The following is a 17,437-nucleotide window of genomic DNA, read 5'->3' on the forward strand; positions in this document are numbered from 1 at the left end:
TCTGTGGTGTACTGGCTTCTACGAGATGGTACAGAAAACTTCATATTTGAAGCATACCAAAATGTGGAGAAAACACCTGATTTTTCATTTGATATAGTCAAGACACAGCTTGGAGCAGTCATATCTTATTGAGGCTCTCTTTTAATTAACAAGCACTTCCTTTAGAATTAATGAGTTAACTATATGAGTCGTTTGTGCCTCAATGAGACTCCCCGGTCCATCACCCCAAATACTTAGCATGGAAGGAGGAAATGCCATTGGAAGTCCCAATGGAAGTTTTGTCTCCACATGCTGTTCTTAAAGAGAGCTATTCTAGGTAAGTTCTTATATCAGTCCCAATACTGAGGAATCTGAGCAGCACCTAAAAAGTGGCAAACCCAAGACAATGATGCTAATTTTGACAACTGGATCAATGACTCAGTTTGTAAAACCTTCCTGCAAGAGTTGCTGTTTATCATATTATTCACATTTCTGCAATATGATGTTACAAAATTGAGCAAGTATTAAATTGGCTGAAAGGAAGAGATGCTCCAGGAGTCACTCAAATGTATAAAATTGATACACAAATAAGACTCCCTATTTCCAGCACCGGTTCCCGCAGTTACAAAGTATCAGACAACTATTCTTATTTTCTGATACATAGGACAACACCAAAATAAATAAAGCCTGTAGAATTACCCAGAAGGAGGATTGCCTGGTGGTTGGGTCACTGACTTAGAGCATGGGAAACCTGGGTCCAAGTCCCGGCTTTGCCTCAGACTTTCTATGTGACCTCTGGTAAGTCACTTAGCCTCTCTATGCCTCATTTCTCCATCTATAAAATGGGCCTAGACTTGAGGTGGTTGGCAGTCTAGATACCAAAGCCCTACCCAAACTTGGCATTGGAAACAGGAGATGATGATGTAGAGCTATAAATCCCACAGAATAGCACTTGCTTCTGAACTTTTAAACCTTGTGCCAACATGGGTCCATGATTAACCAGTCCAGGCACAAGGAGCTAGTTTCACAAAGAAACTTTGGCATGGCAACAATCTGTGTCCCAGTTTCTACAAAATCGCCAGGATTCACAAAGCCAGAGTTTGGCACTAAGATCCCTATACAATAAGTGGAGACGGATAGGTGCCTCTGGATGGGATTCACAAAAACAGCATGGTGGGTGGATCCCAGTCTAGGCTATCCCATGGGAGATACTGAAGCAAAGAGTGTGTCCTAAGCCCTGCTCCTCTAAGGGTGTTTAATGCCTCCCTCTGCTTGGGATTCTCAGCTACAAACCCTCTTTTGGCATTAGCTGCCAATGCTGTTTTTGCAAGGTGCCGGGGGAAGGGGCAGACCTTCCACATAACTTTTAGCTCAGCAACTAGGATACTCACTTGGGATGTGGGAGACTCCCCAACTCCTCTGCCTAATGAGAAGGGAGTTGAACACAGATCTGTCACTTCTCAGGTGAGCACCTCAGCCACTGGACTATGGGATATTCTGAAGTGGGTTACTCTCTCCTGTTAAAGCTAATCCACTTGAATAAACAATTTAAAAAAATTCATGGGAGCAGGGGGACTGGATTCTGTATCTCTCATCTCCCAGGTGAGCGTTCTAACCACCAGGCTACAGAGTCAATTCTCATGCTCACTCATTCTCTCTGAGCAATGACACTTTCATTATTAATTCACAGTCAAACAGCTTCAATGGAAGAAGTTGATGGGATCCCACATCAAAACATCCTATAGATCAATGATTAGGGTACTCTCCTGACAGGTAGGAGATACCTATTCAAATCCTTTCTCCTCATCAGACAGAAAGGGGACTTGACTGGGGATCTTCCATATCCCAAGTGAGTGCTCTAACCACTGGGCTATAAATGATAAGTGAGTTGTTCCCTGGCTGTTTTCTGCAAATTCGCATACGTGGCCTGATCCCATAGGCAACATCTGAGCACACGTACCAGATCGGACCCTTCAGGCAAGCTAGGCAAAGGAATACCTATCTTCCCCTGGTTCGTGCATCACTCTGTGGCTTAGGCATCTACGCACCTAGAGTGAGACAGCAGTGCTCATGTGTTACACCAACAGACCCCTGTTGTCGGCAGGTGGGATTGAACCTGGGACCTCTGGAGCTTAGTGCATGAGCCTCTACTGCATGAGCTAAAAGCCGTATGGCTTTTAGCTAAGGCTGTAGAGCAGTCTCATGAATCTCTAAGTGGTCTTGGTGCCACTAGATGGGACAGAGCACCACACCTAGGTTTGTGGGTTACACATGCGACAGAGAGAACTTGGGTACCTAAAGTGGTAGTTCGGCATCTACATCCTTTTGTGAACCTAGCCCAAGATCTTTAAAATATCATCAGTTTTTCACTAGCCAGACAGGAGGACCTAAAAAACTGCTTGCCGACAGATTAGTTTCCCAAGCCTGCATTTCCAAAACATCCTGGAATTCCAAACTCTGTATGTCAGTGGAGTACCCAACAGTGCTAACTGCAACCACATTCCAAACCAGTTATCAAGCAAGTGCTTGAACAAGACTTCATCAGCCTGAAACACACATTTCTATCTGTACTTACATACTATAATTACAAGGAAAACCTCAGCGTTTGTCTACATGAACAATTAGACTGCAGTATGTTGGGGGTGTGACCACCTCCATGAGCCTAACTGTCCACGTGCAGCCTGCTGACTGCATTAACAGTCCATTAATGGACTTTGAGCCAGCCCTGTTTCAAAGAGGACTAGATTGAAATATTCTCACAAATTGTTAGTGTGTGTCAGCAGGGTGCACACGGACAGTGCAGGTAGATTCACACCTCAGCTTGCAGTGGTCTAACTGTTCATGTAGACAAGCTCTAAAGGCATGGCTACACTTGCAGATGTAGAGCACTTTGTGTTAAACCCGCCCTCAGAGAGCGCAGCAGGGAAGGTGCTGCAGTCTGTCCACACTAACAGCTGCAAGCGCACTGGCATGGCCACATTTGCGGCACTTGCAGTGGCATTGGGAGCAGTGCATTATGGGCAGCTATCCCACACAGCACCTCTTCCCATTCTGGCGCTGTGGATTGTGGGAAGGGGGCAGGGGGTGCAGGGCATTCTGAGTCCTGTCCCTACACCCCGTGATACATCGGTTCGCATCCCAGCAATCCCTGTGCGTCCGTCCACATTTGGCGCCATCTTTCAACATTTTTTGTACTGCGCGCTCTGTCTTCCCTTTCAGTCTGCGGGAATGAATCCCGAAGTGCTGAGGAGTATCCTGACAAGTCTCACCAGCACGTCATATTTGGCACTTGAGTTATTCCTTATGATCCAAAGTGACAGTGAGAACTCAGACGGTGATATCGACTCAAGTAATGCATATGACACAAGTTTGCTTGTGGCATTCACGGACATGCTCACCACCATGGAATGCTACTTTTGGGCTCGGGAAACAAGCACTGAGTGGTGGGGTCACATCGTCATGCAAGTCTGGGATGACGAGCAGTGGCTGCAGAACTTTCAGATGAGAAAAGCCACTTTCATGGGACTGTGTGAGGAGCTCGCCCCCACCCTGCAGTGCATGGACAAGAGATGGAGAGCTGCCCTGACAATGGAGAAGCAGGTGGCTATTGAAATCTGGAAGCTGGCAACTCCAGACAGCTACCGATTGGTCGCTAACCAGTTTGGAGTGGGAAAGTCAACTGTTGGAATCATGTTGATGAAAGTTTTCAGGGCCATTAATCGCATCCTGCTCAGAAGAACCGTGACTCTGGGTAACGTGCGTGACATTGTGGATAGCTTTGCACAAATGGATTTCCCTAACTGTGGAGGGGCGAAAGATGGCACACACATTCCATTCTGGCACCAGCCCACCTGGTCTCCAAGTACGATAAATCAGAAGGGGTAGTTCTCTATGGTTCTCCAGGTGCTTGTGGATCGCCATGGGTGTTTCATTGACATTAACACAGGGTGGCCCGGAAAGGTGCCCGACGCACGCATCTTTCGGAACACTGGCCTGTTCAGGAAGCTGCAAGCCGGGACTTTTTTCCCAGACCAGAAGATTACCGTAGGGGAAGTCGAAATGCCCATTGTGATCCTTGGAGACCCCACTTACCCTTTAATGCCGTGGCTCACGAAACCCTACGCAGGGAGCCTTGACAGCAGCAAGGAGCGGTTCAACAACAGGCTGAGCCGGTGCAGAATGACTGTGGAGTGTGCTTTTGGCCGTTCAAAGGGCCGCTGGCACTCTCTGTATGGGAAGCTGAACCTGGCCCATGACAGCATCCCCGCAGTTATATCCGCGTGCTGTACCCTCCATAACATTTGTGAAGGGAAGGGTGAACGATTCACTCAGGCATGGAACTCGGAGGTTCAACACCTGGAGGCTGAATCTGAACAGCCAGAGAACAGGGCTATTAAAGGGGCCCAGCATGGGGCTGCAAGGATTAGGGATGCCTTGAAGGAGCAATTTGAGGCTGAAAGCCACCAGTAATGTCTGGTGCCCTGCATGGGAGTGAAGTGCAGTGGTTCCAGTGTTAGTAGGAATCTGTGTTTGCTACACTGACTTGCAGTGTCTGTTTCTTTCCTGGGCTAAGGTATCTCTAACTTTATGCAATGATAAAGAATGTTTTCAAAGCCAAAAAATCCATTTATTGAAAAGAAACACAACTGCTTGGGAAACAGAAAGGGCAAGGGGGTGGGGTGGGGAATGGTACAATCACAGATTTGCGTATGTCCTGTTATCATACTCAGCCTTCCTGTCTGGAGTGCTGTGCAATGGGTGCTGCAGTTTAGGATGGTTATACTGCATGGTGATGGGGGGTGAGTGCAGTGGGTAAGGGTTGTAGTTCTCAGGTCTGGGTGGTGAAGCTACAGGTATTGGAGGCAGCTGGTGGTAGTAAGAACCCGGATGTTGGGGAAAGTGGGTTGGAGGTGACATAGGGGCACAAGGGAAAGAGTTTTGGGACAAGGGCTGGGGCGTGGGGGGGCGGGCGGTAGTGCTCCGCCTGCATGGCTATGAGCGCCTGAATCGAGTCTGCGTGGCGATCCATTATGCTTATCAACCGATCCGTGCTTTGCTGGCAGAGCACCGTGCTTTTGTGCCAGCGCTCCTCATTCTGCTGGCAGACCCTCCTTTCGCTGTCCCGCCACTCCTGCACTTTTCGATTTTCATTACTTGAATGCTGCATTACTTCATGCAACATGTCTTCCTTGCTTCTGCGTGGCCTCTTTCTGATTCTTTGGAGTCTTTCGGCCGGTGATAACACGGACAGCTGAGATCTCAAGGTTGCATCTGTAAAGGCAAAATATAACACTTAACAGAGGCAGCATTGTTCACACCAGACAGAGCAATGATTCCCCCATACTTAAGGGCAAGCACAGTCTACACAATAGCATAATTTCCCCGTCACAAAGCGAGCGCACATAACCCATGGGAGCCCCAAAATGGTGAGTAAGCACAGGGTCAAGCGTGACTGATTGTTTCACAACTGTACTGTCCTCTGGGTTTCTGTGCCTTGGGAAGAGCCAACAGCAGCAGGAGGCCCCTATACTGAACACTGTCCCCACAGTTTCCACAGGAGTTCGTCCTGGAAGATCTCTCGCTGCTGAGGGTGACCTGGGAAGCAAGGGAGGGTCTTCTACTGCAATGGGGCTTCCGCCCTGGCCCATATGCAGCCTGCCTGTGTGCAGCAATGGTCCCCCGCCCCTCACGCACAGTGGCGCAGACAAGTTAGCCTGACTGGGACAAGGACGACAGTGGTTCTCCGAAGAAACCTGCGCAAGCGCATTGCCCAAGTTCTGGATGAGACCTTTGAAGAGATCACTGAGGCCGATTACCGCGATGTGAGAGAGCACATCAATGCCCTATTCTGCATCTAGGCATGCATGCAGCCCTAACCCTCCTCGCCCCAAGAGCCCGCACCAAATAACTTCCTTCCCAAAATAAAAGCCGCTTACCGGGAACCTCCTCTGGTGTTTGTCCTTCCCCAAGCACCGGCCGCCGTGACTGGCTACCTTCCTCCTGGCTTGAGAACAGCTCCTCACTGCATGTATGTAGGGATTCCGGGGTGTCTTCCTCCGCCTCAACATCCTCGCTCCTGCTTTGGTCCTCGTCATCCTCCTGCCTTGTTGCACTGGGCTCTGAAGTGTCCATGGTGGTACTCGGAGTGGAAGTGGGGTCACCCCCAAGTATCGCGTCCAGCTCTTTGTAGAAATGGCAGGTTGCAGAGGCAGCACCAGAACGGCTGTTTGCCTCTCGGGCTTTGCGGTCGGCATACCACAGCTCCTTCGCTTTAACCCTGCACTGCGCTGTGTCCTGGTCATGGCCCCTTTCCATCATGTCCCTTGATATCTGCCTGAAGGTATTGTAATTCCTACGCCATTGCTCCATACTGGGGATGGCCTGGCGCGTGGAGGCATGGTCACTTGGAAAGATTTGCTGAGAGAACTCCACGCCTGGCTGAGCGAACAGGAAGGGGATTTTCAAAATTCCCAGAGAATTTCAAGGGCGGGTCTGACGGTTGGTCACCTGAGGACAGGGCAGTAGAGTTCAAAGCGATGACCAGAGTGGCTAGAACAGGCATTGTGGGACACGTCTGGAGGCCGATCGGCGCACTCTAAAGATCAGGGCGTCCACACTGGTGCCGCGGCGCTCCAGTGAGGGCGCACAAAACGTTATTCCACTCGCCGAGGTGGAGTACCAGGAGCGCTCTAGCCGTGGAGTCAGAGCGCTCTACGTGCCTTGCCAGTGTGGACGGGTAGTGAGCTAGTACACCCGGGGCTACTTTAATGCGCTGTAACTCGCAAGTGTAGCCAAGCCCTTAAGACTGGCCTGCCTAGAAGGGGGCAGTGCAAAGGGGGCAGTTGCCCAGGGGCCTGGGTGATTTAAAAGGACCCAGGGGCCCCAGCCGCTGCCAGATTCATCACTTCTGCCCCGGGTCCTGCCACCCCCCAGGGACAGCCCTGGCCCCCAGAATTGCTGTCTGCGGACCTGCTCTAAGATTACTAACACAGAAAGACTGGAGAGGTTTTTTTCTTCGGTTTGTTTCCTCTGAGCATCTAACAGCATCAATCAATCATTTTCTCCTGTCTGTGGGACTTTCACACAGGTACAGGAGAGAGAAAGACTTTTTTTAAAAATAGGAAAGTAATTGTAAGCCATAGGCATTGGCAGGGGAGGGTGTTTGTGGGCCAAGATCATACCCAATAGTACATTTCACTAGAGCTGGCAGAAAAAAGGGACCCCTTTTCCATGGAAATGTTCATGTTTTTGAGAAAAAGTTTAGTCTTGAAGAGGAAAAAAATAGCAAAAATGCAAAATTTTTCATGGGAACAGATTTAAAGAAAAATTACATTTCAGGAGAACTGAGATGGAATTTTTTGGCCTTGTTGCCTGCCCCCAAGGGAAGCGACCTGTCAATTTCACAAACCAGCAAGGCAGAGAGCCTGGGTGCTCTGCCAACCACTCCCCTCCCCCACCCCAATCTAGGAGCCAGAGAGGTGCTGCCCATTCCCGGGAAGTGGGGAGGCAGAGTGCCCTGGAGGAAGACGCAGCATGTTTCTCTGTCTTCCAGAGCCATTGGAAATGTCAAAACAGTCAGGTTTCCCTAAGACTTTTGTTGAATCTATTTTTATTTCATTTTTTAAATGGCCTCCCCTCCAAGCTGTCCTTTTAACATGTTTCTAAATGACAACATAACTATAAAACCCAAACATGAAATCAGATTTCTGAAACACTTTACTGAAATATAATGTCCTCTGCCTACCTGTCTAGTCCCAAGACCATCATGACCATATGAACTTAAGTGCTAATTTCAACTAAGATAGTTTTACATTCACTTCTGGCATTTACCAAATACCGCAAGAGTTTCCTAGTTTATTCCAAATATCACAAGAGTTTCCTTGCACCATGTTTTATCTCATGCCTTTCTCCAACTGAAGAATTTGGAAGTTTTTTTTGCCAGTGCAGTAATCTTTTTCATAACTGTCATCTTTTCCTGATTCTATGGCAGCATCTATCTAGCAAATAGTATACAGACTAGGGCAACCTAAAGACACAATAGGTATGCGCTGAGCAATCACTTGGCTCCAGTCTCTGTGAATAAGTGGACAATGCATCTAATTGAAATGGTCTGTAATTGAACAGTAGAATATCATACCCTTATGCAACTTAATGAGATTCAGATTCTGTTTCACATTTTTCTCAATAGATGTGTCTTTGCTGGCAACCAGATGAAATGTGTTTTCTGAAGTGACTGAATATTCTCTCTCCATCTCCCATGTTTACAGTGGAAATTGTTCTGTTTTCTCAGAGAAGTTAGTCATCAGTAATATTTTTAGGTCCTCAACGGAGTCCCTTGATGCTTGTAGAAGAGAACTTTGCGTAATGTTCTTGTGCTACATGGAAATTTTCCAGTGTAAGCCAATTTTCTCAGCAATGAGCACAATACTCTAACAGCAAAACTTCCAGAGGGCTGCTTTATTATGCTGGAGCTGGTTAAGACACCATAGTTTAGGTTGAGGTAGAAACCGTTGCTGTAACACGAGTTTACAAGTGTTTCTTTAATGGTAGATCCCATCAGAGAAAAGCCGTGTGGTCGCACAAGCACATCAGACACACACAGTGTAAAGTCAACCAAGTAATTTGGTACCTAAACATTAACAGACTATATACTTTCTTGCTTTCTTCAGGTACCCTGAGCTGCTTCTAAATGTTCACCCCTTCCCCGCAACCCTGAGCTGCTGGCAGCCTCCCTCTTCCCCTCAGCCAGGCATCCATTCTCCCATGTCTCCATTTCTCCCCAATAGCCCTCTGCCTCCACGTGCCCTCTGTTATTACAGGTAATAGAACCATTTTATCCATTTCTCTCCCTTTCCCACAAGTTCAGCTCACAACTGGAGTAGGCCTACTAGGTCCCAATTATTACAACATTTCTTCCAGAGACCCATTTCCCCATGATGCCCTACCAGAGACCAGGTAATGGGGGACGGTTGTCAGGAGCAGAGACGTGCAGGTAGGGAGAAGAGTGCTCAAGAAAAGTCAGTGGACAAGCACTAGCATTTCTTGCCTTTTCTACCCAACAAATCTCCTGTGGTCCTACTGCTATAATCCACAGAGAACCACTGGAGGATGTTAAGACGAGAGCTGAAGTTGGGTGGGGGGAGGAGGAAATCAGAGGTCATTCCCCCTTTTCCTATGGGCTATCTCCGGTGTGGTGGTAGCAGCTACAATGGCACATGAACAGACATGCATATCCTCTTGTTCACAACTTTCAGGTGCTCAGGGCTGCAGGAGCAGCGAACCTCATGAGCTTTAGGAGGTGCACTGGACCTTTCATGAGTTTTTTGATGGGAGAATTATTTTTTTCCAGTTGACAAGATCCCCCCAGCCCCAATGAAGCTCACGCTTACAAAGATAGTAGCTTGTGAAAGTAGTCTTCAAGGGCATCTCTATGCTACAAAGTTATGTCGACATACAGCCTCTGTGGTAATTAAATCACTTTTGCATGTCCACACTACGCTCCTTGTGCCAGCAGCGTATGTCCTCACCAGTGCATGTCCTCGCATCGATTGAACTGTCAGTGTGCGGCATTATGGGATGGCTTCTGAAAGGCAGCAACAGTTGATGTAAGCAATGCAGTGTCAGTGTAGACACTGCATCAACTTAACTACGTCGACCGAAGCGCTACGCCTCTTGTGGAGGTGGAGTTAATAAGTTGGCGTAGCGGGCGAGTCACGTCAGTGGGAGCAACATTTTAGCATAGATGCTTAAGAGTTAGATCAATGTACGCTGCCTTACGCCGACCCAACTTCGTAGTGTAGACCTGGACTAAGTAACCAATTGGGGGCTGGGCATCAGATTTCACCTAAGGGAGTCCAGTAAACCAAGTTTCATTTCTCACCTGAAAAGTGGCAAACAAGAAACCCATTAAAGAAGTTTCCCAGCTCTGGTGAACACCTTTATATTTAGGTTATAATTTAGGAACCATTTGTCAGATTCACTTCAGATTTGGTAGAAAAATATCTACCTTGGCCCTCATCCTAACTTTTCTATTTTCAGGCCAATATCACCTTTTTTGACTAATTTTGGGAGAAGACGTGTGACACTGGCAGACCAGGTGCCAGCTAGGCGTCACTGAACACTGACAAATGCGTAGCTGGAGATCAGTCACTCACTAAACATCTCTGCTAATATCTATTTGAACAATACTAACACAGAGATGAGTGTTAGAATTGTTAAAATAGGTATTAGATTTATAAAGATGTGTTTAGTGTTTGGACTTTATGAAATGTTTGTGAGCTGCAGCATGCATTAATCTCACTTGTAATATCTGTATCCCACATTATAAGGTAATATTTAAAGTGTTTGCTCTAAAATTGTACGCCTCTCCCCCCACCCAGTCAGGAGAGAAGCATTACTGGGAGTGAAATGCTAGTTTACCACAAGAGGTGTCACCTCCGCCCCAGTAAAAGAAGGCCCATAGATATCAGACAAGCCATTGTGAAACAACAGGTTTCAGAGTAACAGCCGTGTTAGTCTGTATTCGCAAAAAGAAAAGGAGGACTTTTGCATCCGATGAAGTGAGCTGTAGCTCACGAAAGCTCATGCTCAAATAAATTGGTCAGTCTCTAAGGTGCCACAAGTACTCCTTTTCTTTTTGTGAAACAACAGTGGACAAAAGACTTTGCTGATCGCTCACCCCACACCCATAAGGAGAAGACTGAACAAATCTTCCTCCCATCATCTTGAGCTCTGGGGGAAGGGAATAAAAATCCCTGTCAAGAAGAAACAGTTATCCTATATGCTGCTTGGACTTCAGGAGAGGGCAAGATTTCTAAGCATAAGCAAGGGATCCCCAGATGTTTAGCTCTGGTTAATCCTGAAGGGCCAACAGACCTTGCACAATACAGCAGCTTCTATTACTTTTTGAAACCTAAGACTAACTCATTTGTATGTGCATGTTTACCTGCTTTAACCTTGTAAATAACTCATTTCTTGTCCCTAGTTAATAAATCTTTAGTTAGTTTATTATAGGATTGGCTATAAGCGTGGTCTTCAGTGTGAGATCTGAGGTACAAATGATGAGATGAGTGACTGGTTCTTTGGGACTGAAAGTAATGTGGATATTGTTGTGACTTGTGATACAAGGGACCATCTATCACAAAGGCAGACTTACATGGGTAGCAAGATAGACCAAAATACCCAAGGGACTGTCTGTGACTCTATGTTAAGGCTGTTGTAGTGCCTGAGGAGTTCACACTTGATACTTGATTGATAAAATCTAAGTATAGAGCTCACAACTAGTTTGGGGTTTGTGGCCTGGTTTGTAACTCTCTGCCACGACATTGGCGCTTCTGGTCATGAGCTACTCCAGACAACTTGACAGGAGGAATGGGGGAAAAAAAGCCAAAAATCAGCTTATAATGGAAATTCAGTTGCAACTTTATCTATAGAGCAATTGCCACAGAATGACTTGTGTACAGTAGCAAAATGAAAGGAAGCAGGGTTTTTTGCTAACATATTCACATTCATTTGGTTTTGTTAGTCAAAAAGGGGCCGGGGGGGTTGTTGGGTTTTTTTCTTTTCTTTAAGATACTCAACCAGCCTTCTAGTCTTCACCTAGACTTCAACATATAATAGCCTTTGACTTTGGAATTGATCTCCCCTATCGGTGAGATATTGACTAACTTGAACTTCAGGGTTAAGAATATAGTCCTTCTGTTCACTCGGGCTTTTGCCCTGTGCATATCTACACCCATATGCTAACAGCTCAATTTGAGTGTTAAGAGCCAGATTTTTTAAAAAGTATTTAGGCATCTAGTGGGATTTTCAAAACTGCACAGGCACCTAACTCTCATTATTTGCAACATCTACATGCTTTTACAAAATCCTTCTACCTGCATCTTTAGAATCCTGGCCATAAGTATTATAGTTGGTGTCAAATAGTCAACCTGCTTGTGTTCATGTTCCCAGAGAATGTTGTGAAAACATCTTGTTTAAAACAATTAAAAATAAAAAATAAATAAAAAGGCCAAATAATTCTTAACTTAGTACTTATAAAGTATATTTAATCTCTGATTTTAAATAAATATTTATGGAACATGATATATTTAACACATATTACTCTGCCAGTTTTAAATATCATTTTAATTGGTTATTTTGCAGATTTTTCTTTTAATGTCATCTTTGTCTTGGAGACATCTTTTAGCTGATTTTTCAGCAGCCATCTATGTAGAGCTTTAAATCTCTCTCCAAGTTCAAAGTTCAAAACACTTCGATATTTCATCCTCCTCTCCTCACATACATTAAGCATTTAGCTAAATCTACTTCTGTAATAGGATTCCCATAAGCTTCCGCAAACCCCTGCTCACACAAACTGTTTCATCCGTTGAGATAAGATTGCCATTACATAGATTTATCCTGCTTCCCAAGTGGTGGTAGTCAGTGAGATGTGTTTTTGAGTGCAAGTTGAGGCGTCTGTCTTGCCATTCTTAAATGAAGTTAACAAATAACCCACTGGGTCACTTTGTTTTTACTAACACCACAAAAACAAGAAGATTTGCCATGTTCATCGGAAGAGAACAAAGATTACTCTGTGTATCTGACACAGCAGGGAGAGGATTATGGGCAGATTAAATGTAGCAATTTACTAAAGAATAATCATTTTGTATGCAACAGTTATATAATCAAAAATGTCAACGATGAGATTCCGGGTTTTGCTGCGTTAGTGTTGTTGTGTAATGCTGAACTTTGAGGGAGGATTGTTATACAGAAGGTAGGCATTTACACGTGCCCTCAGTTTCTCTCCACCCCCAAATTACATTTGATAAAACAATTATTTGCTTTTTGAAGTTTGATATGGTGTATAAGTTGTTTCACAGAAACAGGCTAAAGTGAACTGAAATGGAGATCATTAACTGCTCGTATCCAGATCTTTTCAAAAGGCTGCCTATAAGCCCTCTAAAAGGATACCGGAGATAGAACAGTATTGTACAAAAAGTGCTGAATTTATTTTATTTTTTTTTAATTCTATTCTGAATGCTGCATCTACTCACAGGGAAAGTATTATCACTGGCTTTCTGATTCTGCCCTCCCACCCCCACATCAGTAGTATAAGATGTCATCAATATAGCGCAAGTAGAGTACATCTAGATGACATCTTCATCATCTGGACCCATGGAAAAGAAGCCCTTGAGGAATTCCACCATGATTTCAACAGTTTCCATCCCACCATCAACCTCAGCCTGGTCCAGTCCACACAAGAGATCCACTTCCTGGACACTACAGTGCTAATAAACGTTGGTCACATAAACACCACCCTATACCGGAAACCTACTGACCACTATTCCTACCTACATGCCTTCAGCTTTCACCCTGACCACACCACACGATCTACAGCCAAGCTCTGCGATACAACCGCATTTGCTCCAACCCCTCAGACGGGGGGTGGGGGTGGTGGTGAGAAAACCTGGATTTGTGCTGGAAATGGCCCAACTTGATTATCATACACATTGTAAGGAGAGTGATCACTTTAGATAAGCTATTACCAGCAGGAGAGTGGGGTGGGCGAGGTATTTTTTCATGCTTTGTGTGTATAAAAAGATCTTCTACACTTTCCACAGTATGCATCCGATGAAGTGAGCTGTAGCTCACAAATGCTTATGCTCAAATAAATTGGTTAGTCTCTAAGGTGCCACAAGTACTCCTTTTCTTTTTGCAAAGGGAATTAGGCACTCACGCGTCCTATACAATGAAGGGGGAGAGACAGGCACCTAAGAACGAGATTCACAAAAGCCAGCACACTGAGTGGGGAGCTGCCTAAGCTAAACAATGGGAGATGCCGAGGAGAGGAATGTGTCCTAAGCCCTGCTCAGGGAGTTCAGTGCCTAAATCCAGGCTGCGGGGAGATGCCTCTCTCTGCTTGGAATTCTCAGCTGTGAACCCTCTCCTGGAGTCCAACGCTTATGTTTTTGCAAGAAGCCAGGGAAGGAGAGGGCTTTCCTCAGAACTTCTAGCCCAGTGATTAGGGCACTCACCTGGGATGACTCCCAGCTCAAATCTCCCCTGCACTTGAGGGGGAGAGAGAATTTGAATAAGGATCTACCACCTCTAAAGTGAGTGCCCTGAACACCAGATAACGGGACGGCCTGATGTGAGCGGTTCCTTCACTCTCCCCTGTTGACGCTGTCCCACTGGGGACAAATAATTAAAGAGTAGCTGGACCCAAGACAGAAAGTACAAGCAAGAGAATGACTCTTATAGCCTGGTGGTAGGCTACAGAGCAATCACCCAGGATCCAGTCCCACTGTCCATCCATCCAAAGTGTAACTTCTTCAACAAGAGCAATTGAGGGAGTTCCCCATTAGACCATCCCAGAGCCCAGTGGCTAGGGCACTCTCCTGAGAGGTGGCAGATTCCTCTTCAAATCCCTTCTCCTCATCAGACAGATGGGGACCTAAGAATTTGACCTAGGCATCTCCTACCTCCCAGGTGAGTGCCCTAACCACTGGGCTAGCAGTTATAAGGGAGGCCCTCCTTCCTCACCACAACTATTTTATGTGAGTTCAGCATGCTCTGAGCACACCTACCAGATCCCTCTGACCCCACTGAGGATTATTACCAAAAGAAACTACACCGTCTGCTCAAGAAACTCCCAAAAGAAGCACAGGAACAAATCTACACTGACACACCCCTACAGCCCCAACCAGGGGTATTCTATCTGCTACCCAAAATCCATAAACCTGGGAATCCTGGACGCCCCATCACCTCAGGCACTGGCACCCTGACAGCAGGATTATCTGGCTATGTAGACTCTCCTCAGGCCCTATGCTACCAGCACTCCCAGCTATCTTCGAGACACCACTGACTTCCTGAGGAAACTACAATCCTTTGGTGATTTTCCAGAAAACACCATCCTGGCGACTATGGATGTAGAAGCCCTCTACACCAACATTCCACACAAAGATGGACCTTAAGCCATCAGGAATAGGATCCCCAATACCATCACGGCAAACCCGGTGGCTGAACTTTGTGACTTTGTCCTCACCCACAACTATTTCAGATTTGGAGACAATTTATACCTTCAAGTCAGCAGGACTGCTATGGGTACCTGCATGGCCCCACAGTATGCCAACATTTTTATGGCTGATTTAGAACAACGCTTCCTCAGCTCTTGTCCCCTTACGCCCCTACTCTACTTGCACTACATTGATGACATCTTCATCATCTGGACCATTGGGAAGGAGGCCCTTGAGGAATTCCACCAAGATTTCAACAATTTCTACCCCACCATCAACCTCAGCCTGGACCAGTCCACACAAGAGGTCCACTTCCTAGCCACTACAGTGCTAATAAGTGATGGTCACATAAACACCACTGTATACAGGAAACCTACTGACCGCTATACTTACCTACATGCCTCCAGCTTTCATCCAGACCACATCACACGATCCATTGTTTTTAGCCAAGCTCTAAGATACAACCGCATTTGCTCCAATCCCTCAGACAGAGACAGACACCTACAGGATCTCTATCAAGCGCTCTTAAAACTACAATACCCACCTGGTGAAGTGAAGAAACAGATTGACAGAGCCAGAAGGGTACCCAGAAGTCACCTACTGCAGTTTCTCGTTGGAGTCTGTTTTGGAAGTTTTTTTGTTGAAGAATTGTGACTTTTAGGTCTGTAATTGAGTGTACAGGGAGGCTGAAGTGTTCTCCAGCTGGTTTTTGAATGTTATAATTCTTGACCTCTGATTTGTGTCCATTTATTCTTTTACGTAGAGACTGTCTGGTTTGACCAATGTACATGGCAGAGGGGCATTGCTGGCACATGACAGCATATATCACATTGGTAGATGTGCAGGTAAATGAGCCCTTGATGATGTGGCTGATGTGTTTAGGTCCTATGATGTCAAAAACAGAGTCCAAAGAGAAACTGCAGAACTGGAATTAATTTGCAAACTGGACACTATTAAATTAGGCTTGAATAAACACTGGGAGCAGATGAGTCATTACACAAACTAAAAACCCCATGCTAATTTTTCCCTTACTATTACTCACACCTTCTTGTCAACTGTTTGAAATGGGCCATCCTGATTATCACTACAAAAGTTTTTTTTCTCCTGCTGATAATAGCCCACCTTAATTGATTAGTCTCGTTAGAGTTGGTATGGCAACACCCATTTTTTCATGTTCTCTGTATATATATATATCTTCCTACTGTATCTTCCCCTGCATGCATCCGATGAAGTGGGTTTTAGCCCACAAAAGCTTATGCCCAAATAAATTTGTTAATCTCTAAGGTGCCAAGTACTCCTCGTTCTACTAACAGTTATGCTGATGGTAGCATCAGTCTTGTAGCAGCAACACTGCTTTAAAAAACAAGTAAGAAATTTCCTATTGTAGACATACTTTAAGTGTGTTCTGGATAGTCTATGGCAGAATTTCCTTAAGATGATGGTTTGGTTAGTCCTGGTGGATAGGCCAAAGAACATTATTATTCAGTTTTTAAAAGCAACTAACCTAGGACTTTAACTTTATTTTGAGATTGTTTAAAAGAAACTCCACATCAAAGTGCACCCATCCAAAGTCCTAGATACCCATAACATAGTCTTAAAATATCAACATCAGAGTGGTTACAAAATAAATTGTTCCAAGCAGCAGCCCTTTTCTTTTTCCCTTGCCTACCTCACTTGAATTGGTCAGCAGAACAAAAGCGTCAAACTTCCACTGGACTTTGCCAACAAAAGGAAATTTCACCCTCAACAGCTTTAGTTGCACTTTGCAGAATGCTTAGAAGGTCAATACATTCAGGCTGCTGTTGCATCAAACCAGGGTGGAGGCAAGTTCCAAAGGAAACTGCATAAAATGAAAGGGAATGCAGTTATACTCCAAAATGGGGGGAGCGACTGTAAACCCTTGTAAACCTCCTGGACTGAGGTCCTGTTTCAGTCTGGGTAAGAGTTGTATATTTTTAAGTGCTCCTTGATCAATTTTGATCACTTCATTTCTTTTTCTCAGCTTTTCTGTTTTCCTTGCTAACCTATCTTTTACCTTTCCTGGTCTCCCTTTCCCTGTCCCCCTTCCACACCCCTTCATTTCCAGTGTGGTGAGAGGGAAGCCAGATACACCTTTCCTAACTCTAGAATTAACAATGGCCTAAGCAATACTGCTATTCAGGCACCTGATAAAGAGATATTTGTCCAAGCACACTCCTCATGGCTAATATTATAAATTGTGTTTCCTGGAACATCAACAGGGTGAACCACCCATTAAAAAGAAAAAGAATTATCACTCATCTAAAAACACTGAAAGCAGTTATCTTCCCACAGGAAACCCTCCACAATGGCTTGGAGGCAGAGAAAATTAGGATAGTATAGATGGGGGAAGGGATGTTTAACAGCCAAAGGCCTAGCAATATTGTTTCACAAAAGACTCAGCCCACTAATTCTAGATGTAAATAAAGATAAGGAAGGTAGAT

The 17,437-nt window shown here is 45.4% G+C and overlaps 1 protein-coding gene across 3 annotated transcripts in view; it reads right to left on the reverse strand.

Moving 5' to 3' along the window:
• The window catches only part of SAMD3 (sterile alpha motif domain containing 3), a 99,314-nt gene that overhangs the window by 23,419 nt on the left and 58,458 nt on the right, over nucleotides 1-17,437 (reverse strand). The gene's annotated exons all lie outside the window — the stretch shown is intronic.

The sequence above is a fragment of the Lepidochelys kempii genome, chromosome 3 (assembly GCF_965140265.1).
Source record: "Lepidochelys kempii isolate rLepKem1 chromosome 3, rLepKem1.hap2, whole genome shotgun sequence".
Taxonomy (NCBI): domain Eukaryota; kingdom Metazoa; phylum Chordata; order Testudines; family Cheloniidae; genus Lepidochelys; species Lepidochelys kempii.